The sequence below is a fragment of the Schistocerca cancellata genome, chromosome 5 (genome assembly GCF_023864275.1).
Source record: "Schistocerca cancellata isolate TAMUIC-IGC-003103 chromosome 5, iqSchCanc2.1, whole genome shotgun sequence".
Taxonomy (NCBI): domain Eukaryota; kingdom Metazoa; phylum Arthropoda; class Insecta; order Orthoptera; family Acrididae; genus Schistocerca; species Schistocerca cancellata.
Genome location: NC_064630.1, coordinates 104,288,490 through 104,315,343, shown reverse-complemented (window position 1 = coordinate 104,315,343; position 26,854 = coordinate 104,288,490).

The window sequence follows — 26,854 nt, the reverse complement described above, 5'->3', positions numbered from 1 at the left end:
AACCACAGACCCATTTTCAAAACTTCGTATTTATTCAAGTACAAATCGAAAATAAACAAGCTTTACACTAATGAAGAGGAAGTTTTTTTCATAATGTTTGACATCAATTTAATAAATTTAATAATTTGTAATTGATTACTTTCTGATAATTATTTAATAATTAGACATGTGATAAATTTTATAAATGTTCAATATGGCTACCATTGGCTGCACGACAAACATCAACACTGTAGCCAAACTCGTCCCACACATGCAAAAGCGTATCTGCTGTTACTGAGTGCATAGCAGCAGTGATCCAGTTATGCAAATCGTTCAGAGTGGTTGGTAGAGGCAGGATGTAAATAGCTTCCTTCACACAACCCCGTACGAAATAGTCACAGGGTGTGATATCAGGAGATCTCGGTGGCCAGAAATGCAGAGCCAGGTCCTCAAGTCTCCTTCGATCGATCCAGTGCTGAGGAAAGGAGTCATTCAAAAAGCCTAGAACATCACAGTGCCAATGGGGCGGAACTCCATTCTGTTGGAAATTGAAGTCCTGGGAATCATCCATAACTTGAGGAAGCAGCCATTGTTCCAATATATCCAGATGTGTGATTCCTGTCACAGTTCTTTCCACAAAGGAAAATGATCCATAAACCTTTGTACAGGATACAGCACAGAAAACGTTGATCTTCAGTGAGTCTCTTTCATTTTGCAATGGTGAATGTGGATTTTCCAAACCCCACATGCAAACATCTTGTGTGTTGACTTTTAACCACTAAGGTGGAATGTCACTTCATTGCTAAAAATTACATGCTGTAGAAATGTGTCATCCTCCATCTTTGCTAGCACATAACCGTAAAATGTGAGAAACTTCTTTTTGTCATTGGGGGTGAGAGCCTGCGCAAGTTGTAATCAGTGGGGCTCGTACAGCAACCGCTGTCTCAGAACTTTCCATACAGTTGGCTGGGATATTCCAAGTTCTCGACTGGCTTTATAGGTAGACTCATTGCGACTGCACACCAAACTTTCTTGAATCCGTCGGATATCATCCTCTGACACACGTAGTCAGCTTGTGCTTTTTCCTTTGCACACACTCCTAGTCTGTTTAAATTTCTTAAACCAATCACTAATGCTTTTGCAAGCTGGTGGTTAAATGCCAAATTTGGTAAAATGTCTGCTGCAATGCAACTTGTGACTCACTTTTCACAAACTCAAGAATGCAGAAAACCCTGTGCTCCACAGTCGCCATCTCACTCACAACTGACAGTGAAACAAAATGACGGCCCTATTGCCATGAGAACTCTACTGGTCGCTTCTGAAACCATCATTGCCCACCCGCCGCTGCCCACCAAGAACTTTGAAACTTCCTCTTTTCATTGGTATAAAGCTTCCTCATTTTGGATTTGTACTTGAATACATACAAATTTTTGAAAATGGATCTATTATTTAGAATAACCATGTACTATAAATCTGCCGTATTAATCATATTCAAATTCTGAGGTGGCTTGTTAATGTGACATTCTAGGGGAGTACTATTACTTTCTATCCAGGTTTTCTTGGTTCCAATTCTTGGTTTATCTGCAAACTGATTGCTCCTGACAAGTATTCTGGATGCATTCCTATCTTGTACTATGTCATCTGTGATGCATATTTTGCCTGAACATCTCTTTCCATTTCAAAGTGCCAGTTGTTCTCAACTTAATATTAAGCTGTCGAGATACAGAATTCTCTGGCAATCATTCTGAGAATATGAGCATAAAATTTAATTCTCTTTTCCTGAAGATGTCAAAAATTTTCTCAGAATGCTGATGTACTTCCTGAATCTCCTTGCCATCCAAATTCTACCTAAGCAGAACAAACTAAAAACATTCCTAATGATTTTTCTTCCTAGTTTTTCTAGGTCTTAAGCTACTAATTGGCCTCCAATAAGAAATGTGATTTTATTTTGTATTGTTGTATCTTGTATCTTAATTTTTTTGGGGAGGGGGGGGGGGAGGGGAGGGAGGATAATTAGTTTCCATTGTATCTGTTCCTGCTGAACTTAAGGCTTTTTGTAATTTAGAGTTTATCTGGTTGTTTGCTTTAATACTGTAAAGGAAAGAAGTTAAACAGGACTCAGAACAAGCAAAGAAGTGCCAGAGCAGAATCCAACCACTGCCAAAGTCAGTTGGTGCTGGCCAGTGGACTGCACTGTCAGCAGCTTTGCAACCAACGCTGCTGAAAGACTACACATGCTGTTGCCAAGCAAACCTTCAGGGAGGTATTGCACCCTGATTACGGTAATTAGGTCATGGGATGTGGCCCAGAACTTTCTGTGCAACCCACTAATGCTGGTGGAATGGAGAAGTAGCATTTAAGGATGTCCGAACCAGGTTATCATGAAACAGACTGATGGCCTTAGCAAATTGGTCCCTTAGGTATTCATACACACACACACATCATCAAACAGCTCAACAATAACATAACATCGAGCCTCTGCTACTCCACGCCATGCCAATGATGCAGACAGTTTGAACAGAGCCAGGACACTAACTGCTGCCTATGGTCTAAGCATCCAAGCATCAAGGGAGCCTCGCACATGGGCACCATCCAGAGAGTACGACAAGAGGCTCCACCCATCCCTGCCCCCACTGTGGTACCTACAGAAGACCACTAAGCTCTGAGTGTAAAGAAGCAAGTTTTGGCGCAGGTCACTATTCAGCAGTTAATAAACCAAGTAGATCAGCTGCTGGCAGAGTTATGGCAGGTAAGGGAGGTGAGGAGGGAACGGTTGCTTCCTAGTACACCTATCCTGAACATCAACACTGCTGCATTGGTCACACTGTTTTCAGAAAAATCGGGAAGGATGTCTTTGTATTTTTCAATAATTTGGATACAGCTGCTAGGTTGGGAAATTGGAGTAATGAGCAATTATTGAATGTAGACAAGCTAAAACTAGCAGTGCATGCTACAACATATGTGATGTGCCATGAAAAGATAAGGGAAGCATAGTCATTCATTTTCTTCAGGGAAAGGCTGGTCGACAGATCCAGGAGGAAGAATACATGAAGATACCACTGTGAGAAACTTAATGGTATATTTCAAAAGCATAGGGAATCAATAGTGAGTTTTGTAGACTGTATTCCCAAAATTAATGTCACTACAAATGAGCTCGTGGAAGGTGATAATGTTAACAATGCCATCTTGCAGGAAGCTGAGTGGAGAGCACTTGAGACGTTATTATGAGGCTTACTATCACAAAGTATTTGGATAGAGCTCCCAAAAGCTGTCATCAAGACATAATAAAATAAGATAATATTTAATACCAATGTTAAATGAGATATGGGGAATCTGTAGTGTAATTGTAGAGAACAGTGACATGTGGACGATTTGGACATTTTACGCAGATTTGTAACAACAGAAATTCACAGAGGCATAGGAGTCATAGGAGACAGTCACAGGATGGCCCTGGCACCCTGCAATTAAATGGTGCAGGAGCTGTATGTCCATTGTAAAAAGCACTCAGTAAGAGTTATCCCAAATCAGTGGCAGACTTTTTCTGATCAGTTACGTAAAATGAACGTTCTGTAAATATTTATTAGATGCCATCTCTAGTATCTGCAACAACTATGTTTATACTTCATAAAGAAAAATTAAATCCACTACACTGCACATTAAGCAGTGTAAATGGGGATCATGCGAATTCACTGCAGCATTCACAGTAACAGGTTTCTGAAAGAGGAAAAGGTAGCTTCCAGTTTCACGTAGAACTTCTTCCCTTGGTTGGCAGAGGCTACAAACTCATTCTCAGTTTTGATCTCCTAGTTGCACATCAAGCCAAAGTTGACTTGAACGGTGTGTAGAGGAACTGAATGGAGCACTGTTTCATCTGGGTTCTGTAGCCGGAATACCATTACTGTTGCAAGGTTCACCATTAGGCCAGGGGCAGCTGAATAAACTGCTTACTATGCCCCTTAAAGTTTACTCAATGTGTATCACACTGAAAGGTACTGGAAAGATAGAAGAATTATACAAGATGAAGTGTTTTGCATGGTGTAGTTTATCTCATGTACAGGAAATTGAAGAATGCAAAGTAATGCCTGTCAGTATCGATGACTTTATCCCTGAGGAGGTATGGCTGCAAAGAGAAATATATAGTACATTTGGAGATTCAGGACAAGGAGGATGTGGAAAAACTTTTACAAGAATATGTGGGATTGAAACTTCCTGGCAGATTAAAACTGTGTGCCCGACCGAGACTCGACTCGGGACCTTTGCCTTTCACGGGCAAGTGCTCTACCAACTGAGCTACCGAAGCACGACTCACAGCCGGTACTCACAGCTTTACTTCTGCCAGTACCTCGTCTCCTACCTTCCAAACTTTACAGTTTATGTGGGATTGTTTGCTTCTCCTATCTCATTCCCTTCCATGCCACTAGTTCATCATCACATTTCCACTGTAAATGAACTGCCTGTTTATAAGAAACCAGGCTGTCATGGAACACTTTATACAACAACAGATTCAAGCTGGGATAACAGATACCTGTAACAGCCCCTGGCCAGCTCCTATAGTTATCATACCGAAAAAATCACCAAGTTGCAGTAAAGTTTATCAGTTTTGTTGTGACTACTGCCACTGCTCTATTAATGAGACTAGTTGTTGTCCTAAGGCATTAGGATATTCAAAAAACCAGGTAATTGAATGTATGAAGAAAATAAATGTTTCTGCCACTAACTTTAGGAAGATAAGTTACGTCATCTGTGTAAGGTTATCTTTTAAGCAAATTGTCATATGGTTGCCTTCCTAGACTAATATATACCGTTAGATGTTAATTCAAATCAACAAAAACAAATTAAACTTGGTGAAATCAACAAGAATAAATTACAGGCATATTTTCAAATGTGTGTACATTTTTTTTTTTTCAAATACTAGATTACTGCAACATTGATCATTAAATACAGAACAAAAGTCAGTTAAATTTTTTGGTAATTGTCATTTGATATAAACAATATTTTTTCTTCATTCCTGCATCACAAATTTGTTTTAACTGTAGTAATCTCAGGGTTTCACACTCAGCTTGCTTTTTGAATCATTTGACAGCTGTTTCCAGGTCTTGAAGTTCTTCCACGACATGGTCCTGCATCATTTTCTGCATCTACATTTTCTTCTATGTTCACTTTCGGCATTTTCTGCTGTTCGTTTGCCTGCAATGTTTTCAACTATTCTGGCATGTGACGTGATCTGTCACAAGTGAGTCATTCTTCCATTTGATCGACGTCACATATGTGGCATACTTGTCATTAGCTCATCTATATCTTCCAAAGAAGAATCATCTATATTGGTTATTGAATTTTTGTGTTCCTGTTTTAATAATCTGTTCCAAGTTCTGTTCAGTCTTCCTTTCAGTCAAATCCAATTCATTCCCAGCCACAACACAACATTTAGTTAAGTTGTTATCTTCGTCAACAGATAACAATTTACAAGAAAGTGTCTTCCGTAAACTCATTTTAATGTTGCAGTAACACTTTGATCCATTACTTGTAGTAAGGATGTTACATTAGGAGGCAAAAATTTTACAGTAAACATTCCGTTTTCTCTCTCTCTCTCTCTCTCTCTCTCTCTCTCTCTCTCTCTCTCTCTCTCTCTCAGTTCAGCCAAAGGATGTGTGAGCACATTATCAAGTAAAAGTAGGACTTTTCTTTGTTTACCAATTTGGTTTTGAATTTTATGTACTTTGGAGATAGAAGTGTAGTCATATCAGTCAATTAATATTTCAGTGGTTTTTATAAATTAAGGGAACCCTGATATTTCTGAAACATCTGGGATTTTTTATTTTTCTGTTGAGGGGCAAAGGGATTTTGTGAGTCCCAGTAGCATTTGTGCAAACTAATATTGGTACTCTCTCTTTACTAATTTTATTTTCTGGAACTGAACTCATTTGCTGAGAAGCTATGGATTTTGATGCCAGTGATTTCCAGTTTAATCCAGTTTCATCAGTGTCATAAACGAAGTTAAAGTCATAGTCATTTTCAATCAGCTCTTTTTCTAAATTATCTTTAAAAGTGTTTGCTGCTTCTACATCACCTGACACATTTCCCCTTTTATTTCCAATTTGCAAATTCCATGGTGAGGTTTAAATATATACAACCATTCTTTACTTGCCACAATCAATTCATCACCATTGATTTATTTATTTAACAGTAATTCCCGTCACAGAGCAAGGAAACAGGTATCGGTTTCCAGTTTATAATTTTTGTAAGAAAATAACAATACAAAGCTTCCTCCAAAAGTCCATTTTTTTGTTTCTTCATCAATTTGCTGTCCTCATGGTCAAGTTGTGCTTCAAACTTGAATTGGTTAGGTATTCTTCTTAATATTGCTTGCTGGTATCACAGAAGTACCTACACCATACTTACCAGCAACTTATGAACAGTTTTTCCATTTTTAATGAATTAAAAATGTTTATTTTACCTTTAAGCTATTATACCACTGTCTTGTGCTTTGATAGTTTTAAGGACAGATACAACATGTTGCAGTGGTGTAATGATTGTGAATCGTCTAACTCAAACAATAATGAAACACACAGGTCATGGTGGCATCAGCATGAGACGTCCATGGGTGCATGGACTAGAAGACAAAGATATTTGCTCACAGCTGACAATCCATATAATTGTAAATCTGTATAACTGAGGTCTGGTTAATCAAATCTCCACTGCACTTAAATCAGTAAACAGTGCCAGATGCCTATCCAATGCTGAATATAAGAGAAACACTGTGCCAGTGCAAATAGAGTACAACTATGGACCTATGAACTATGAAGTGGATACCATCAATTAGAGGTCATGCCTAAAGATCATCCAAAGACAGCATTCCCTACCCTTCTGGTGATTGTCAATATTTTTTCATGCCTTTTGTACTGAAAAACACACTAGCTACTTTTAATCTGTGCCATGAAGGTGTACTGTGATTAAAATGAGAGCAGTTCAGGTCTATTTGGATGATGTAATTGTATTCTCCAAAGATATCCAGGAGCATATAATGCATTTACATGAGTTTTTGGTCATTTAGGTTCAGCATGGTGAACTCTTAGCATGCAAAAATGCCATTTAGTTTTACAAAAATATGTTACTTGGGTCATTTTATTGGCCAAAATGGGGTTCACACCAATCTGTGACTTGAAAATCTTTTCGGGTTTGCTGCCGGATCCTAAAATCAACTTGACTCGATATTTCGGCGATCCAACTGTTCGCCATCTTCAGGAATGCTGCTTCTGCTGATGAGTCCCGCTGAGAACTGACGCAAGATTGCAATTCAACGTCCTATATAGGCCACCGTTCAGTACACGGCGCATGCGCTGCCCATCACGGTTTCTACCTTTCAAAACAGGGAGGTGGCGCCGCCCTTGGTGAAACATTGCTGGCAGCGATATATCGCAATCCATGCCGAACCGAAGAACGTTCAGTTTTGATGCGAGATAATACGGGATTCCACGTTTTGCTAAGAGGAAACCCATTGTCTCTGTTGATTAAATTATCAGCTAACCTAATTTCAATCGCCTCTTTATAGACACTATCCCAAAATCCGGAAATGTTGGCAATCACAACAGTTTCCTCAAATTTCATTTTGTGTCCCTCATTTAGGCAGTGTTCTGCTACGGCCGATTTTTCCGGCTGTTGTAGCCTCGTGTGACGGCGATGTTCCACACACCTGTCATGCACTGTGCGAATAGAACGGCCAACGTAAGCTTTCCCACATTGACACGGGATTTTATACACTCCGCGTTTCCTAAGTCCCAAATCATCCTTCACGGAGCCGAGAAGAGCCCTAATCTTAGAAGGTGGACGAAACACACTCTTAATGTTAAAATTCCTTAAAATTCGTCCAATCTTAAACGATAAGCCTCCAGCATAAGGAAGAAAGGCCACAGACCTATGTTCCTCTTCGTACGCCTCCGGAGATGGTCCAAATTCCATAGCCCGACGAATCTGTTTCTCTGTATATCCATTTTCCTTAAAAACAGTCATCAAATGCTCAAGTTCTTGGGTTAAGCTGTCTGCGTCGGAAATGGCATAGGCTCTCCGTACCAAAGTCCTAAGGACGCCACTACGTTGGTGTGGTGGATGAAAACTCTTAGGGTGCAGATACCAATCTGTATGTGTCGGCTTTCGGTGAACACTGTGTCCCAAAGTTCCATCTGGTTTTTCATATTGTTCATATTGTCCTGTGACACTAGATTACTTTCAGTCAGGAAACAAATGGACATGAACACCCCACAGCATGTGCATCAGGCAGCTGAGTAGGATAAAAAGGATTTATACAACTGACAAAGAAATGCTGCGATTAATATTTGGAATAATGTATTTCCAATTATATTTATATAGAAATAATTTTAAACTATTAACTGATCATACAGCACTCAAATGGTTATTATGGTAAAGATCCTATTATAGGTTAACTAGGTAGTCACTGGATCTCAAGGGGTTCGATTTCAAAGTAATACATCATCCAGGACAGTCACACACAAATTCAGGTGGTCTGAGCTCCAAAGTACATGCTGTGGAATACACTGCTATAGACAAGAAAGAAGCGGGGAATCACAAAGCAATGACCCAGATTGTCATTGGTTTGCCAGGCAACTACAATTCAGCACAGAGGACAGAGTATTGTACAGGAAGACCAGATGTAGCTATACTTTTGAGTGCCAGAGAGATTACAGAGCGAAGAATTGAGACATGTGCATGATTTGATTCTGAAATGACATGCTGGTCACAGTGCAGCTGAATGCAGAGTAGCACAAAATTACTGGTGGGTAACACAAAGATGACCTGAATCATTACATAAATAACTGTGTACCATGTGCATGAAGGGCGTAGCTCACTCACTAAAAGCTTGTGTTTTAAAGGTTACCTGACGCAGAAAAACCATATTTTTTTGGACCATTTACACAAACACCAACAGGAAATCATTGTATTTTGATGGTAATTGATCATTTTTCACATTTCATTTCTATTAAATAATTTAATGCCATACTGTTCACTCATACCTCACTATCAGTCACTGCACACACTATACACACATTGTTTCATAACACTTCCCTCACTACACATACACACACACACACACACACACACACACACACACACACACACACACACACACACACGAAGGATCTCTGGGCCATTTTCTATACCGCAACTACCCATTTTCTATCCTGAAAAACTGAGTCAGCATCCCTCCATAATGAGTGAGATGTTGAGCTCAGAAAGAGGAAGAGGTGTTAGTATTGTGCTATGTATAGCTTGGGGGTAAGTATTTCTAGAAAGGAAAAAAGAAGGAAAAAACATAAAGGTGTTATGTGCAATGTTGGATGTTTTACAATCATTATTATTATTATTTATTTATATAACATTTTTTTATCAAACCCCTACTCCGTTTTATCTAAGTAATCCTTCAATGTATAAAATGTATTGCATGACAGATAATTTTTAGCTGACTTTTTAAATAAGTGTATTTTTTGCAATTTCTTTAATCTCTTTTGGTAATTTATTGTACAGTTTTATTCCTTGGTAGAAAATGCTGTTTTGAGTTTTATTTTTATGTTTTCTTGGTCAATGTAAGTTGAGTCTATCTGTTGTTGCACGGTCATGGACACAGCAGTTTGTGCAGTAATTACCAATGTCATTTTCATTGTGTATAACTGAGTGGTATTCACATGGAGCAGTTAAAATCCCCAGTGTTTTGAATAGATCTTTACAATGAGCTTGACTAGTATTTTTGGTTATTTTTCTTATGGCTCTTTTCTGGAGTTTGAAAATTGTGTTCATATTTTGTGCACTTGTTCCCCAAAAAAGAATGCCATATCTAAGAATTGAGCATACATATGAATAATATGTAACTAAAAGACACTGCATGTTACACACTGATGATAGGATTCTAAGGGCATAACATGCTGATGACATTCTGTTTCCAAGTTCCTTTGTGTGTTCACACCACTTCAACTGAGAATCAATATTCATTCCTAGAAATTCTGCATTTGTTACACAGTCTATAGAGGTGCCATCTACATTTAATTTAACATTGTCATTTTTCCTCTTCAAAGTGAAATTCATGGCATTAGTTTTCTTTATGTGCGATGTCACTTTATTGCTTACTGACCAATCATAAACTTCCTTGAGAGTTTCATTTGCTTTCTCGGCAAAGAGTTCTCTTGTTTTCTCAGTGACTATAATATTTCTGTTATCAGCAAAGAGAATTTTTTCATCATGAGTAACACTAGTGGGAAAGTCATTGATGTATATCAGGAATAGTATTGGTCCTAATATGCCACCTTGTGGAACCCCTATATTAATGTATATTGGTTCTGATAAGTGTTTTACTAAATGTTTGGATCTGTTTGAAGTATGTATTATCTCTACTCTTTGTACCCTATCTGCTAGGTATGATCGAAAACAGTCATTAGCTACCCCTCTTATTTCTAATGCTTCTAATTTATTTAATAGAATCTTGTGATCAACTGGATCTAAGGTCTTATAAAGATCCAAAGATATGCCTGCGACAGACTCATCTTTGTCAAGAGCATCAAGTACAACTTTTGTGAATTCTATTACAGCTGAACTGTATTTTGCCACTTCAGAAACCAAACTGTGATTTGCTTAAAAGATTGTATTTATTCGGGTAATTCATTAATCTGTCTTTCATAATTGCTTCTATTGTTTTTGAGAATGCTGACAGCAGGGAAATGGGCTGGTAATTTTCTACGTCTTCTCCGTTACCTTTCTTAAGCAAAGGTACAACTCTTGCTTGTTTTAACTGCTCTGGAAATGTCCCTGATGCGAAGGATTCATTTATTATATTTGTTGAGGGGCCTTGTATAATCCCTATGCATTGTTTCAGTACACAAATTGGTACTTCATCTAAGCTTACTGACTTTTTATTTTTTAGTTTTTGAACAGTTTTATTGACTTCATTCTCTGTGGTTGGAAGTAACATATTGTATTTAATGCAACATTATTTACAGGTGATATATTTGTTTTGGGGAATTTTTGCTGTAACTTTACTGCAATACTTGAAAAATGCTAATTTGCATAGTTTGCTTAGTGTTGTGGATTATTTATTACCTTATCCCCCTCCCTTAGGAGTATGTTATTCTGCAATTGTTTGCCTCTCCCCATTTCCTTTTTATAACATCCCATCCTGGTTTGCTTTATTCTCTGCATCATATATAATTTTGTCATTAAATGACTTTTTTGCAGCAATCAGCACCTTCCTACAGATCTTTTTGTATCTGTGATAGAAATTTAAGAATTCTGAATCATTGTGAATCTTTTTCATGGATCTGAGGCATTTAAGTGTTTCGGAGGACTTCTTAATACCTGCTTTTATCCATCTGTTTTTGTGAGATGTTGATACAGACATGTATACTTTTGGAAATACCTTTTCAAAGTTCAATTTAAACAATGTGGAGACTTTAGAGAATTTCATATTCACATTGGTTTCCTTATACACTTCATCCCAGATTTTTTTTCTAGTTCTTTTGAAAAGTCTTTTATTTTGATTTGTGATAGATGTCATTTGTAGGCTTGTAGTTTAGGGAATGATTCAATGCCTGATTTTACTGTTATTTGACAGAGATAGTCTGATAGTCCAAGATGTTTTACATGAGGAGGAAGTTCGGGTCAGTTACACCAAACAACACTCCCATTTTGCAGTAGTTCGTTCATTCACCTGAACACATGAAAGGCTTACAAAGAACTGACATGGCGGAACTGCACAGAGATAATCTTAGCTTAATTCAAAGATGATACTCAGATCGATGCTGGTGTCGACCTCATCGGCGCCACATAGCCCCCCCCCCCCCCCCCCCGCCATCCCCGCAGTACAGAGTACTCTTGAGAGGCCGGGGGGGAGGGGGGGGGGGGTTACTATGGCTGGCGTCGGCAGGGGCGGTCCGCAGGAGCCAGACCATGGTCAGCTCGACAGCATCGTCCGGGAGCTGTGTTGGTAGATGTCATGAAGGAAGGTTTGGCCACCGAACCTGGGAGCCGTTGAAGCAAGCCGGGCATCATACTGGGCGTGCTGGTCATGCAGCGACAGGTAGGCCAGCGATTTGCGGGTGGAACGGAGCGACAACGACGATGTCTCCGGTGGGCATGGCGAACACACGAAGCATGTCCACGTCGACGTCGGGCAAGAGGGGAACACATTTCACCAGGTGGCAGGGAATGCAGAGGTCGTGTCATGAGCACTGGATGAAGGGAAACACACGATGAACAGTGTATCATCATGCAGTATTATTGAGATGTTGTGAATTATGTCCGGGGGACAGGCACAAACCCCTCAAGTGAGGGCACGTTCAAGATGGGGAGGTGTGAGAAGCCTCAACAGTGCGAGGCAGGCGACGGGGGAGAGATCAAAGGGACCAGCAAAGTGCCCGGTGGTGAGGGCATGATTGTAGGTAATCTTGATGTGGGGAGCACGTGATCACTCGATAGAGTGCATGAGACCAGAGTAGAGGGTGAGTTCGGACAAGAGCTCGACGATTTGAGCTGGAAGTCACTCGACCAAGTGTGTAAGTCGGACGTGGAGGGAGTGGTCGGAGCGTCGGGAGCCACGGCAGTGAGTGGCGTGGTCGTGGGCTGAAGGGGGGTAGAAGCAGGCTCGACATGAGCAGTCTTAAGTCTGTTGAGAGAGACTGTAACAGCTGAATCTTTTATCTGGATGTCATAGGTGTTGGCTGAGTGCCGGAGAACTCAGTGCGGGCCAGTATATGGAGGTTGGATGGAGGGGAGCATGGACAGTGTCATCTCGGAGCATGACGTATTCGCAATTGTCCAGAGATTTCGGGACGTGAACCTTAGGGCAGGAGTGGCTGGCGGGCAGAAGGATATGGAGGTTGATGAAGTGGCACCTGACGTGGACCACAAAGGAAGGTAAGTCAGACTGAGGGAGAGAAGCGGCTCACAAAATCGCCAGGGAGAACAATGTTCTGGCTGTATATGAACTCGGCTATTGTGCCTTTGAGGTCTTCCTTATAGATCGCACGAATGCCAAGTAGCACAAGGGGAAGGACCTCCGTCCATAGAGAGTCATGGCATTGAAGAGCCACCTTGAAAGTGCGGTGCCAGTGCTCAACTAGCCCATTACTTTGCAGGTGATATGCTGTAGTATGGATGCGCTGGATGCTGCAAATGTTACAAATCTCTTTGAACATGGCTGACTCAAATTGTCTGCCCTTGTTAGTCATGATGATAGTTGGGCATCCGAAACGCGATACCCATGACTCAACGAAAGCTCGAGCAACAGTTTCTGCTGTAATATTGGGGAGGGGGACAGACTTGAGCCAGCGAGTTGTTTGGTTGATAGAGGAGAGAACATAACGAAAGCCATCAGAGGGGGAGAGAGGGCCGACAATGTCAATATGAATATGCTGGAAACGCCCAGGAGGGATCAAAAAGGCGCCGAGGGGGGGGGGGGGAGTATGCTTGTGTACTTTGCAGCATTGGCACGAGTTGCAGGAGCGTGCCCATTACTGGCAGCCCTTGTTGACATTTCTCCACACAAAGCACTCCACTACAAGGCGGGCAGATGCATGAACACCGGGGTGGGCTAAATTATGCAGTGCATTGAAGACAGCTCGACGGAGCGTGGTTGGGATGATGGGGCGTAACGTGCCTGTATTGTTGTTGCACCAGATCTCTCTCCAGAAATGCCAGGGAAGGTGGTGCAGACAAAGTGTAGTGAAGAGGTAGAGTTTGAAATCAGGTTTTGTGTTTCCTCGTTGGTCTCGTTGGTGGGTTGGAGGTTAGGCAGTTCAGAGAGGTCTAACAGCAAATGGACAGTGTTGACTCATGAAAGGAAATCATCAACTATATTGTCAGCACCCTTTATGTGTCTGACATCGGTGGTGAACTGAGATATGAAGTCCATGTATCTGAAGCGGTGAGGAGGCAGGTCAGATGGCGGGTTTGTAATGGCCGCAGCCAGGGGTTTATGGTCCATTAAAACATAGAAAGGGCATCCCTCAACGTCCATCTTAAAATGCTTGATTGCTTCATAGACCGCGAGCAACTCCCTGTCAAACACGAAATATTTCCGTTGTGCATTGGTGAGCTCGCGCAAGAAGAACTGCAGAGGCGAAGTTTGGCCGTCGATTGTCTGGCCAAGGACAGCGCCAATGCCAGTATCGCTCACATCTGTGGTGATGAAAAGCTGCACATTGGGATGAGGATGCGTAATGGTGCAGGCCTCGGCAAAAAGATTTTTGAGGGCAGTGAAAGAGGCAGTCATAGCAGGGGTCCATGGAACGGGCTGAGATCCAGAAGTTTTGGTGCCTGCCAAGGAGTCCATCAGTGGAGCCTGAAGCTCCGCAGTCTGAGGTAGATGTCGGCGATAATAATTAACTGTCCCCAGAAAGTGCCGGAGCTCTTTGAATGACGAAGGTCTGGGTAGGTTTAGTACTTTTTGTACTTTCTCAGGGGGCGGTGAAATGCCATCGGCAGACACACGAAAACCAAGAAAAGTGACAGCGGGTTGATGTAGCTGCAATTTGTCCTGGTTGGTCTCGATGCCTGCTGCCGTGAGATTGTTCATAACAGTTTGCACGTATCGAATGTTGTCCTCAACGGAGGAGCTGAACACAAGAATGTCATCAAGATATGCATAGCAGAATTTTAGTTCGAATAGCACTTTGTTGATGAAGCATTGCCAGGTCTGGGTTGCATTTTTCAGACCGAAGGGCATGAATCAAAACTGAAATAACCAGATTGGGGTGGTGATTGCTGTCTTCTCGGTGTCTTCAGGTGCCATGGGGATCTGGTGGTAGTCCCATTTGCAATCAGTGACAGAGAACGTGATCACACCTGCGAGGGAACTGGTAAAGTCGGCATTGTTGGGTATGGGGTAGGTGTCCATAATTGTTTGTGCGTTTAGTCGACGGTAGTCTCCGCACATGCGCCATGACCCGTCTTTCTTGGGTGTCATGTGTATGGGCATATACCAGCTACTGGCAGAGGGTTCAATGACGCCGGAGCTTAGTAGTTCAGAAATCTGTTTTTTAAGGTCAGAGAGGCGCTCAGGACAAATTCGACGTGGTTTACTGGAGATTGGGCGGTCTGACGTGATGCGAAGCTTGTGAACCATGCTGTTGGTGACACCGGAAATGTTGCCGGCGGCACGGGAGGCGGTTTGTTTACAATGTGTAGCAGGTGAGGCATCGTAGTGGTGTTTGGAGCCACTCGGCGGATCCAACGGGAGCCGAGGCAGTGAAGTGTCCCAGGAGTCAACGTGACAAGATGGCCGCCGGCCCGAAGCAGTGGCACCATGGTCGGGTGAGCTCGGTAGAGCTCGTGAAGCGTTAGTGAGTCCATTATCCGAGTGCACGGCCTGTGGCAGCACGGTCACAGGCGAAACGCTTGGCGTGAGTGCACTGTTTGTGTTGTCAGTGGCAGCCGGTGCGCAGGAGCCGAAGTTGCATTGTTTGAGGTGCTGTCCACGAGGGGCAGGGTAGGAGCTGTCAGTTTGGTTTCATATGATGCTCGTCGCGCATGCACACTTGTGTCTGGCCGAGTGTCAAATGCTGCCGTGTTAGGGGGGTGTGGCCCTGCGGAACTGTCATTACACGTTATGGCAGTCTTGATAGCACAGTTACGAGGGGTAGTGGGAGGTAAATACACAGAAGCTTGATTGCTGGGATTGCAAGCAGATTCGGCGCACTTACTGACCTTGCTTTGCCCTTGCTGTAGTGTCTGTAATTCCTTTGCTGCATCGGAGAGCTGGAGCTGTGTTTTGTGGAGCTGGAGGGAGAGCTCGAAGTTTTCCTTGCGTAGGCGAGCAACGTGTTCAAGCTGGACAAGGCACTTACATGTGGTTTCTTGTAACGTCGTTGACAGAGACAAGCATGTACGGATGAGATGAGCCCGGACCGATGTGTCACGGGGGGGGGGGGGGGGGCGGCGGGTTGCTCAACGGAGCACAGGGGAAGTGAGTCTTGGACATATGGTGAAACACAGTGTTTTGCACTAAATTCGGTGAAAGTTTGTGGTGTCGCAAGAAGTCAATGCCCAGTATTGGTTTGTCAATTTTGCACACTAAAAAATTCCACTCAAGGACTGCAGTTTGCAGAGAGAGAGAGAGAGACGACGTGTGAATTTGAACCCGAGCATTGTAGTTTAGTTGAATTCACAGCTTGCAGTGAAGTATGATGAGGGCGGATGTTCGGCGACGCTAAGGACGTGGGTAGCAGTGAAACATCGGCACCTGTGTCCACTTGAAAAAGGTATCCCGACGATATGTCTTTAATGTAAAGTCATCCACAATTATCCGGTCATTCCTGGACAGAATAGAGCACTAGGAGGTACCTGTGATGTTGTGCACAGGAGGTGGCACCCGAACCTACCTGTGATTGGCATTTGGGAAGTAGCAGGGTGGTCTGCAGTTCCATGCCGCCTCACCAATCCGTGTGTGGAAGTAACAGTACAGGTAGTGTGGTTGCGTTTCCTGCGGAAAGTTCATTGCCAGTGGTGGTGGTTGAGGTTCAGTGGCCACAGGTTCGGTTGCAGGAGGGGGCATGACCACGGGAAGAGCTGATGACTTCTCAGTTGCTTGTTTACTGCTTCCCAGAGCAAGCACAATGGTCGGCACAGTACGGCCCCGGCTGCGTCCGGCCGCAGGGCATTGAGCCTGAACCTGAGACTTGTCAGGTAGGCAGTGGTTGGCGAAGTGGAACAGTGATGCATCGTGCAGCTTGTCAGCGATCGTCATTCTTTGCTTGATGGGTTCAGGAGGCCTTTGAGTCAGAGCAAAGCGGATGTGAGGAGATCGTTTATCTGACTAGATGGCGAGGAGAGTTGTGTCAGAGAATAGATCGGTGCTGACCAGGGCACGTAGCCATCTCCAGAGCTGGGAAGGTTTGTCATTGCATAGTTGCTCGATGTGGAGCACTTGCCGTATTGCTGCCGCAGTTGAGCATGCAAGCCAACGTAGAACTGTCTCTTTGGCTAGAGTGTACCGGGTAGATGAGTCCTGGGCGTCGACCAGGTCAGCAACCAAGTCCTCCTGGTCGTGCAGATGGGTGATGAGGCACAGAAACCTGGTTGACTCGTCAAGTTTGTAATGGTCGAACACTTCGTCCACAATTTTGAACCAGGTTGTAGCTCTGTTGGGATTAAACAGCAACAACGTCGGTAAGTGCTGTAGAATGTTCGGAAGAACAGGTTGAGTTGAGTTATTCGGGGCATTGCCTGAAACAAGCTGTTGTTGCTGTAGTATTCCAGGGGAGTGTGCCTCCAGGGGATGTGGCAATGACGGCTGTTTGGGAGGCAGCGTGAAGGTGACACATTATGGTATAGCGCGATCTGTCGCGACATGGAACGCTGACGCGGGTGAGACACCATAATGTGTCGATTGAGGTTGCAGAACCTCAAAACGTTGTGGGTGTGTTAGGATTGATGCGTCGCGAAGACCGACGCGGATGAGGCACCGAGATGTGCCAAGAACGGTAGCAGAAGCTTGACTGGAGTTGGCGCGTGGGCAACAGATGAGAAAAAGATCGAAGTTTGAGAATGCGTGTTAGTCTGCGGAAAGCTCAACGTATGATCAGAGCCGGGGCCACCTGTGTTGCAGGAAGGCTGCGGAGATGCGGGCAGTCCAGAAGCACAGTGTGGGAAATGATGTCGAACATGGTTCAAAATGGCTCTGAGCACTATGGGACTTAACATCTATGGTCATCAGTCCCCTAGAACTTAGAACTTAGAACTACTTAAACCTAACTAACCTAAGGATGTCACACAACACCTAGTCATCATGAGGCAGAGAAAATCCTGACTGTTGAACATGGGATGGAATGTGTGAAAGTTCACGGTTCATGGTCACTCACTCAAAACGGTGTGCGGATAAGGTGAATGTCGTGGCACAAAACACTGAGGCATAGCAGTGGGACGGATGTGGAGGTTAGGCACAGATAACAAGTTGTTGTTCCTATTGCAGGCCGAGGTATCAAAGTAGGAAGGCAGGAGTGAGCGTGGTCGGATGCTGAGTAGGTTGACCTATGAACGAAGCAGTTCCGGCCATGTGGCAGGTATCCGTGTGGTACTGCATGGATTGCGGCGTGGCAAATCGTTGTCCTGGCAGTGGTAGGTTGTCCAATGAAGCATTTGCAGAAATCGGCATTGGTCCTGCACTGCACAGAGATCCGTAAGAGGTAACTGCACAGTTGATGAGGGAGGGCACATGTGGTGGGAACAAAGGCACACTCCTAACCTCACTTATTGTTGCAGGCTCGAAAACGTCCAGCGAAATTGGTGTAATCATCGAGTGAGAGGCATTGTGTTGCAGTCCTGGCAGGTGTACATCGCCCGTAACACGATGCATGTCATTCACAAAATCCGGCGTCAGGCATTGGGCTGAAGTCATTGTTCGAATGCTGTGTCAAAGTAATACACATGAAAATAACTGACGCGGAGGTCGCGGACACAGTAAAACAGCGAAAACGGAAGATGTTTCAACTCGGGGTCACCAGTGAGGAGGAAGTTCGGATCGGTCACACCAAACAACACTCCCATTTTCCAGCAGTTTGTTCATTCACTTGAACATATCAAAGGCTTACAAAGAACTGACATGGCGGAACTGCACAAAGATAATCTTAGCTCAGTTCAAAGACGATACTCAGATCAATGCTGGTGTCAACCTCATCGGCACCACATACAGCTACATCACATTTTTCCCTGTCCATATTTGTGGTGTCAAAGAGAACCACTTGCATGAATATCAAGAGCTCAGATGGAAACCCAGTTCTAAGCAAGGAAGGGAAAGCAGAAACATGGAAGGAGTATATAGAGGGTGTATACAGGGGCAATGTTCTTGAGGACAATATTATGGAAATGGAAGAGGAGGTAGATGAAGATGAAATGGGAGATATGATACTGCGTGAAGAGTTTGACAGAGCACTGAAAGACCTTAGTCGAAACAAGGCCCCGGGAGTAGACAACATTCCATTAGAACTACTGACAGCCTTGGGAGAGCCAGGCCTAACAAAACTCTACCATCTGGTGAGTAAGATGTATGAGACAGGTGAAATTCCCTCAGACTTCACGAAGAATGTAGTAATTCCAATCCCAAAGAAAGCAGGTGTTGACAGATGTGAAAATTACCGAACTATCAGTTTAATAAGTCATAGCTGCAAAATACTAACACGAATTCTTTACAGACGAATGGAAAAACTGGTAGAAGCTGGCCTCAGTGAAGATCAGTTTGGATTCCATAGAAATGTTGGAACACATGAGGTAATACTGACCCTACGACTTATTTTAGAAGAAAGATTAAGGAAAGGCAAATCTATGTTTTTGGCATTTGTAGACTTAGAGAAAGCTTTTGACAATGTTGACTGGAATACTCTCTTTCAAATTCTAAAGGTGGTAGGGGTAAAATACAGGAAGCGAAAGGCTATGTACAATTTGTACAGAAACCAGGTGGCAGTTATAAGAGTTGAGGGGCATGAAAGGGAAGCAGTGGTTGGAAAGGGAGTGAGACAGGGTTGTAGCCTCTCCCCGATGCTATTCAATCTGTATATTGAGCAAGCAGTAAAGGAAACAAAAGAAAAATTCAGAGTAGGTATTAAAATCTATGGAGAAGAAATAAAAACTTTGAGGTTTGCCGATGACATTGTAATTTTGTCAGAGACAGCAAATGACTTGGAAGAGCAGTTGAACGGAATGGACAGTATCTCGAAAGGAGGGTATAAGATGAACATCAACAAAAGCAAAACGAGGATAATGGAATGTAGTCGAATTAAGTCGGGTGATGCTGAGGGAATTAGATTAGGAAATGAGACACTTAAAGTAGTAAAGGAGTTTTGCTATTTGGGGAGCAAAATAACTGATGATGGTCGAAGTAGAGAGGATATAAAATGTAGACTGGCAATGGCAAGGAAAGCATTTCTGAAGAAGAGAAATTTGTTAACATCGAGTATTGATTTAAGTGTCAGGAAGTCGTTTCTGAAAGTATTTGTATGGAGTGTAGCCATGTATGGAAGTGAAACATGGATGATAAATAGTTTAGACAAGAAGAGAATAGAAGCTTTCGAAATGTGGTGCTACAGAAGAATGCTGAAGGTTAGATGGGTAGATCACAGAACTAATGAGGAGGTATTGAATAGAATTGGGGAGAAGAGGAGTTTGTGGCACAACTTGACTAGAAGAAGGGATCGGTTGGTAGGACATGTTCTGAGGCATCAAGGGATCACCAATTTGGTACTGGAGGGCAGCGTGGAGGGTAAAAATCATAGAGGGTGGCCAAGAGATGACTACACTAAGCAGATTCAGAAGGATGTAGGCTGCAGTAGGTACTGGAAGATGAAGAAGCTTGCACAGGATAGAGTAGCATGGAGAGCTGCATCAAACCAGTCTCAGGACTGAAGATCACAACAACAACAATATTTGTGGTCACATGGTCAATTACTTATGCAGCCATTGTACTAACCCTTGTTACACTATTGACCAATAGGGACATGCTAAAACTTTGAAGGATGTTTATGAAGGTGCTGATGGATACATTTATGATATTAGTGTTGATGTTAATGTCCCCACACAGAACTATGCTGACCCTTGTACTTGAGACTTTATCTAGGACTTCTGTTAATTTATTGAAAACAGTGTCCACACTACCACTGGGAGATCTATACAGACACAAAATGATTAATTTCTTGGTGATATCAAGCCCTGTTAATTCAACAGCTGATATTTCTAATTTGTTTGTCTTCACTTACTGCTTGCAATGTTAGACAAAGTATGTACTTGCAATACAATGGGACACCAGCCCATTTCAGCATTGTTGTGAAGAATCACCTGAGAGCCATCTTCAGGAATCAGTGGATTGGCCAAGGTGGCCCTGTGGCCAGGCCACCCAGGTCTCATGTGTATGGATTTCTTCCTATGGGCCATACAATGCACCTTGTGCATGAAACCATTGTAGAAATAGAAGACCTCATCCCTACTATTGCCATCACTGTTCATGCCATTGCAGACACACCAGGAATTTTTGAAAGGACACAACAGCCCATGGTCTGATGCTGTACTGCATGCATACAGGCTAATAGTCATGCATTCAAGCCACTGCTGTAATTAGCATGCTAAACCACTTTCTGTGCAGATTGTCTCTAGCAGCAGAAACTGTCATATGTAACATAACTAAATATGTTTGTTTTGATGTTCTCTACCCCCTGTATTACTGTGAATGAATGGTTTCTTTATCTCTTACATACTGCTGATATGCTCAAACCACCACCTCCCATCCATTTCTGATGACACTGCTTTCCTCACCCTCTATCCTAAGATCCAGAAATACCAATGAATCATCCAAATCCATCTCAGTCAGTTTATCTTCTGGTGTAACAAATGGTTCTTAAGACTAACCCATCCAAAACCCACACAATATTACAGGATGCAACACCCTCACTTTCTGTCTCCCTGACTTCTACCTCACCATTTACAACCATCCCATTTAGCTAACTAACACACTAAAATACCTAGGACTAATCTTTGACTGGCAACTCCCCTGCAAACCATCCAACAGAAAGCCTACAACAGACTAAAACTACTAATTGGCCGAGCTTGTGGACTACACTCTTCCACTGTCTTTCACACGTACAAATCTCTGACCCACCCCATCCTTTGCTACACAAATGTTAAATGTTGCATGGATATCTGCCTATGTCCCCTCCCCAGTTCCATTAGCTCTCCAGATTCTTGAATGCCATGCTCTTTGCTTCACTTTCTGCATTCTCTTACCTTCCCCCACAAGAAACCTTCACAAACTCATCAAATTCCCTCCTCTCCTCACTCAGACTGAACACCTCTTAATCACCCACATCATCTGTAAACTTGACTCCAACAATCCTTTTGTTTCTCTTCTCCTTTCCAACCCTTCACCTGCATTCCCCCTGCTCCCTCTCCCAGAAATGAACTCTGCCCCAACATATATACATCGTACTAACTCTGACTCCACCCTACCCTATCCATCATCCCCCCCCCCCCACACACACACAGGCTCCCCCCTCCTCCTCCTCCTCCTCCTCCTCCTCCTGCCCCATCCACATCACCCCATATGACACCAACATCAGTTACTTTTCTCACTCCTTGTCCCCTGCAGCCACCCGTGTCAACACCTCTTACCAGTCTTCAGTGCTCATCACCACCATTCTCTTATCCTCCTCCAAATGCACCCTTCTTTTCTCTCAATCTGCCATCCCATGACAGGGCCTTTTCCATTTTTAGTGAAAGTGCATGGTGCTCTGTTTGTAATGGTCATTGCATCTTCTGTCATGTTCATTGTTTTTCAAGTGTTCTTTCTAGTACTTCATGTTAAAGCGTTTCTAAAGTGTTTTTAACTGCACTGCGTGTCCACATTTTATCATTGTTTTTAAGCAATTTATCAAGACAGCATTATATTATTTATATTTCTCCCATTCACATTACCTTTTCAAATAATTTTAAATTCTTATTACATATGTCTCATATTTTTGGTTTGAGCATCTAAGTTAGTGTTAAGTTCTATTGGCTGAAGAGTGGGTTATTTGTGCTACTGCCAACCCCACACACACGTGGGGGGGTGGGGTGGGGGGATGAAAAAGGAAAAAAAATGAAGTTTCAGCAAAACCTGTATAAGCAGATTATTAACTGTTTCATGCAATAGAATACAGTTCAACTGAGAATCATGGTGTGCCTGGATATTAAAATAGTCTTAAAAGAATTATATTGTACAACATTATGATTTGTCATATGTGTGAATGTGCTTCAGGGGCAAATCTGTCACCACTGTTACAAATGTTAGACATGTTTTCCTGCAGACATGCCATTACCATCAGAAGAATAAAATACCAACTGAGAAAATGTGGACCACCAAAAACTACCAGTTTGATGAGGGGCAGTGAAGCCGAGTTGTCTTACATGTGGGAATGCATGTACATAAAATCATTCATCCTTACAAGTGAAACAGTATCACTTCAATGAAGACTCACTGAAGTGTTTTTTGAGTCACTTGAGTACGTGACTCTCAGCTGTCCATGGCACAAGCTGTTGTAAAATGTAGATAAAGATGTACTGTGTATAAGAGCCACTCTTGCAGTCATTTCAGTAAGGTGACTTATTTCTCCCTTAAAGATTAGGTACTATTGTTTACTGTAAGATCACTTAATTATAACCACAAGAAGCCCAATAAATGCTCAATGAGACTGGCTTCTGTGTAGTTTTGAGAGATGATAAATTTCTGTACTCTTTCTTCGAAATATGCTTGCACTTGCTGGTCAGATTCATGCATTTCACATAAGAGCTTGTAATACTACAAACTGGTCACAACTTCAGCTGCAGCCAACAAATGGTCAAAGTTATTGCCACAAAAAGTTGCTCCAAATGATTTACCTTACACCATGAACCCACTTTGTGAGCATGATGCCATTTGGGAGAAATGGACTACCAGAAAAGTGATTTACATCCAGTCAATGTAAAGTTCTTTGGAGATGTAGCATTTGCTTGGACTGTATGAGAATTGGGAAGAGCATTAGTTGTGACCTACTTGAAGGTACAGTCCCAGCACTGAACCCAATGGAATTAAGGGGAAAATTTGAGCCATGATGTTTGCACAGGAATTTGAACTATGCCCCTCCAGACTATCAGTTCACAGTCTTACCCTCTGCATCATTCCATTTTCCACCGTAACCTCATATTACTAGCAGCATTCTTGCATGCACACACGTCCGTGTGCACACACATGCATGCATGCACGCACGCACGCACGCACGCACGCACGCGTGCGTGCGCACACACACACACACACACACACACACACACACACACACACTCACACACACACACAAAGTAAAGATCATTTCCCTATAGACTCTACATCCTTGTCTAGGTTTCAGAAAAAGAGTTTTATATTCCGCTGCAAAATTCTGCAACAGCTTGCTGGTAGAAATCCAATGGGAAATTGAAATTCCCTGGATATTCACAAACAGATTGAAATAGAACTTCACCAGCTGCTGCTGCTATAATAACAATAATGTACTTTACTAGAATATTTGGTTTCAAGTATATAAGTTCTGATTATCATTAATGTTCATATTAAACAGATTTTTAGCTTATCCCATAGAGAGAAAGCTATAATGATCTGTGAAATCAACAGAGTTACCTAACTACTATGTAAAAGGTAGTAGGCAACACTTAGATTATTCAAAAAATTCTCTATCTTTTCTTCCCATGAAGCTTCCCTGAAACTTTCACTACAAATGAGATGTTATCTGTTACATGCAGATAGTACAGTAGGAAGTGGTAAACCTGTGTTTATTTAATTTAAGTCTATCCATGTTTTTCAGTTTTAGTGCACTGAAGACACAGAGTATATTAAATGATGCCTTCAGTCACTAACATTTGTTTTATTACACCATACTATGCATTTTAGTTCCTGTGATCCCACCCTCAGGTGTGTCTAGATGGTTGTATTAATTTACTTCCTCCTGAGTGAGTGATGCTATAGGATAATGTGTTCCTGTTATTCAAAGGTTAGGTGTCACATTTGGATATTGTGAAAAAAGAACAATGAAAATTAGTATAACTGAAGAAACATGAAATTTAACAGATGCCACAGTTCCTGCATTTGTCCACTAGCTGCATGCTCGAAGGTTGATAATTTTCCGTATTTAGGAACATGTGCATTAAAATTCTCTTCGCTGTAAGTAGTCTTAAAACTCCATGCATCGCTTTTCCTTTACATAGGGTTAGATGCACTTACGGAGGAAGAACTACATCTACATCTATACTCTGCAAACCACTGTGAGGTGCATGGCAGAGGCTACGTCCCGTTGTACCAGCTATTAGGGTTTCTTCCTGTTCCATTCAAGTATGGAGCACGGGAAGAATGATCGTTTGAATGCCTATGGGCATGCAGGAATTATTGTAATCTTATCCTGATGATCCCTTTGTGAGCGATATGTAGGGGGTTGTAGTATATCCCTAGAGTCATAATTTATTTAAATCTAGTTCTTTAAACTTTAATAGACTTTCTAGGGATAGTTTACATCTGCCTTCAAGAGGTTGCCAGTTCAGTTTCTTTAGTTTCTCTGCGACACTCTCCGATGGATTTAACAAACCTGTGACCATTCATGCTGCCCTTCTCTGTATACACTCAATATCGCCTGTTAGTCCTATCTTGTACAGGTCCTACACACTTGAGCAATATTCTAGGATGGTTTTCCCAAGTGATTTGTAAGCAATCTCTTTAGTAGACTGATTGCACTTCCCCAGTATTCTACTAAAAAAATGAAGTCTACCACCCACTTTACCCACGACTGAGCCTATGTGATCATTCCATTTTGTGTCCTGCAAAGTGTTACACCCAGGTATTTATATGAATTGGCTGATTCCAACAGTGACTCATTGATATTATAGTCTTAGGATACCACATATTTTATTTTGTGAAATGCTAAGTTTTACATTTCTGAACACTTTGAGCAAGTTTCCAATCACTGCACCATGTTGAAATCTTATAGAGATCTGACTGAATGTTTATGTAGCTACTCTCAGATAGTACTTGTATAGATAACTGCAGCATCTGCAAAAAGCCTGACTTTACTATTAATATTGTCTACAAGGTCATTAATATACAACATGAACAGCCCCAACACACTTCCCTGGGGCATACCCATTGTTACTTCTACATCTGACGATGACTCTCCATCGAGGATAACATGCTGTGTCCTACCTACCACAAAGTCCTCAATCCAATCACAAATTTTAATTGATATCCATATGAGCATACTTTTCATAATAAGCATAGGTGTGGATCTGAGTCAACTGCTTTCCAGAAACGAAGAAACACTGCATCTACTTGGTTGCCTTGATCCAAAGCCTTCAGTATGTCACGTGAGAAAAGTGGAAGTTGGGTTTCACATGATAGATGTTTTCAGAATTCATGCTGGTTGACACTGAGGAGGTCCTCTGTTCAAGATATCTCATTATCTTTGAGCTCAGAATATGTTCTAAGATTCTACAACAAATCAATGTCAACAATATTGAACGGTAATTTTGTGGATCACTTCTACTACCCTTCTTGTAGAAAAATGTGACCTATGCCTTTTTTCAAGGACTGGGCATGGTTTGTTGTTCGTGGGATCTGCATTAGATTATATCTAGAAGAGAGGCTAACTCAACTGCAAATTCAGTATAGAATCTGATGGGAATCTGTCGGGGCCTGGAGCATTGTTCATTTTTAACAATTTCAGATGTTTCTCAACATCACTGACACTAACACTTATTTCATTCACCTTTTCAGTGGTATGAGAATTAAATTGGGGCAATTCTTCTGGGTTTTCCTTTATAAAGCAACATTTGAAAACAGAGTTAAGCATTTCAGCTTTTGCTTTGCTACCTTTGGTTTCAGTTCCTGTTTCATACACTAGGGACTGGGCACTAACTTTGGTGCCACTAACAGCTTTTACATATGACCAGAATTTCTTTGGATTTTGTGAAACGTCATTTCTCAATAATCTGCTATGGTAGTCATTGGAGGCATCTCTTGACAGCCAAATGCGTTTCATCTGTGTATGTATAACCTTACACTTCATTTTTCATTTATTATGCAGTAATCTCTGTTTCTTTAGAAGGTTTTTTACAGTGACTGTTTACCGTGGAGATTCCCTCCCATTATGAACTATATCTATCCAGTGCACGGTCAACTATTCTTTTAAACTTGAACCAGAATCCCTCTACATTCTCCTGCCCTGTGCTGAAAGTTTCAAGTTCCTCATTGAGATATGACACAACTTATTTTTTATCTAGTTTACTGAACATCTACATATTTCCGCTTGTTTTAATTGTCCTTTATACTTTGATAATCCAGCTCCCACAA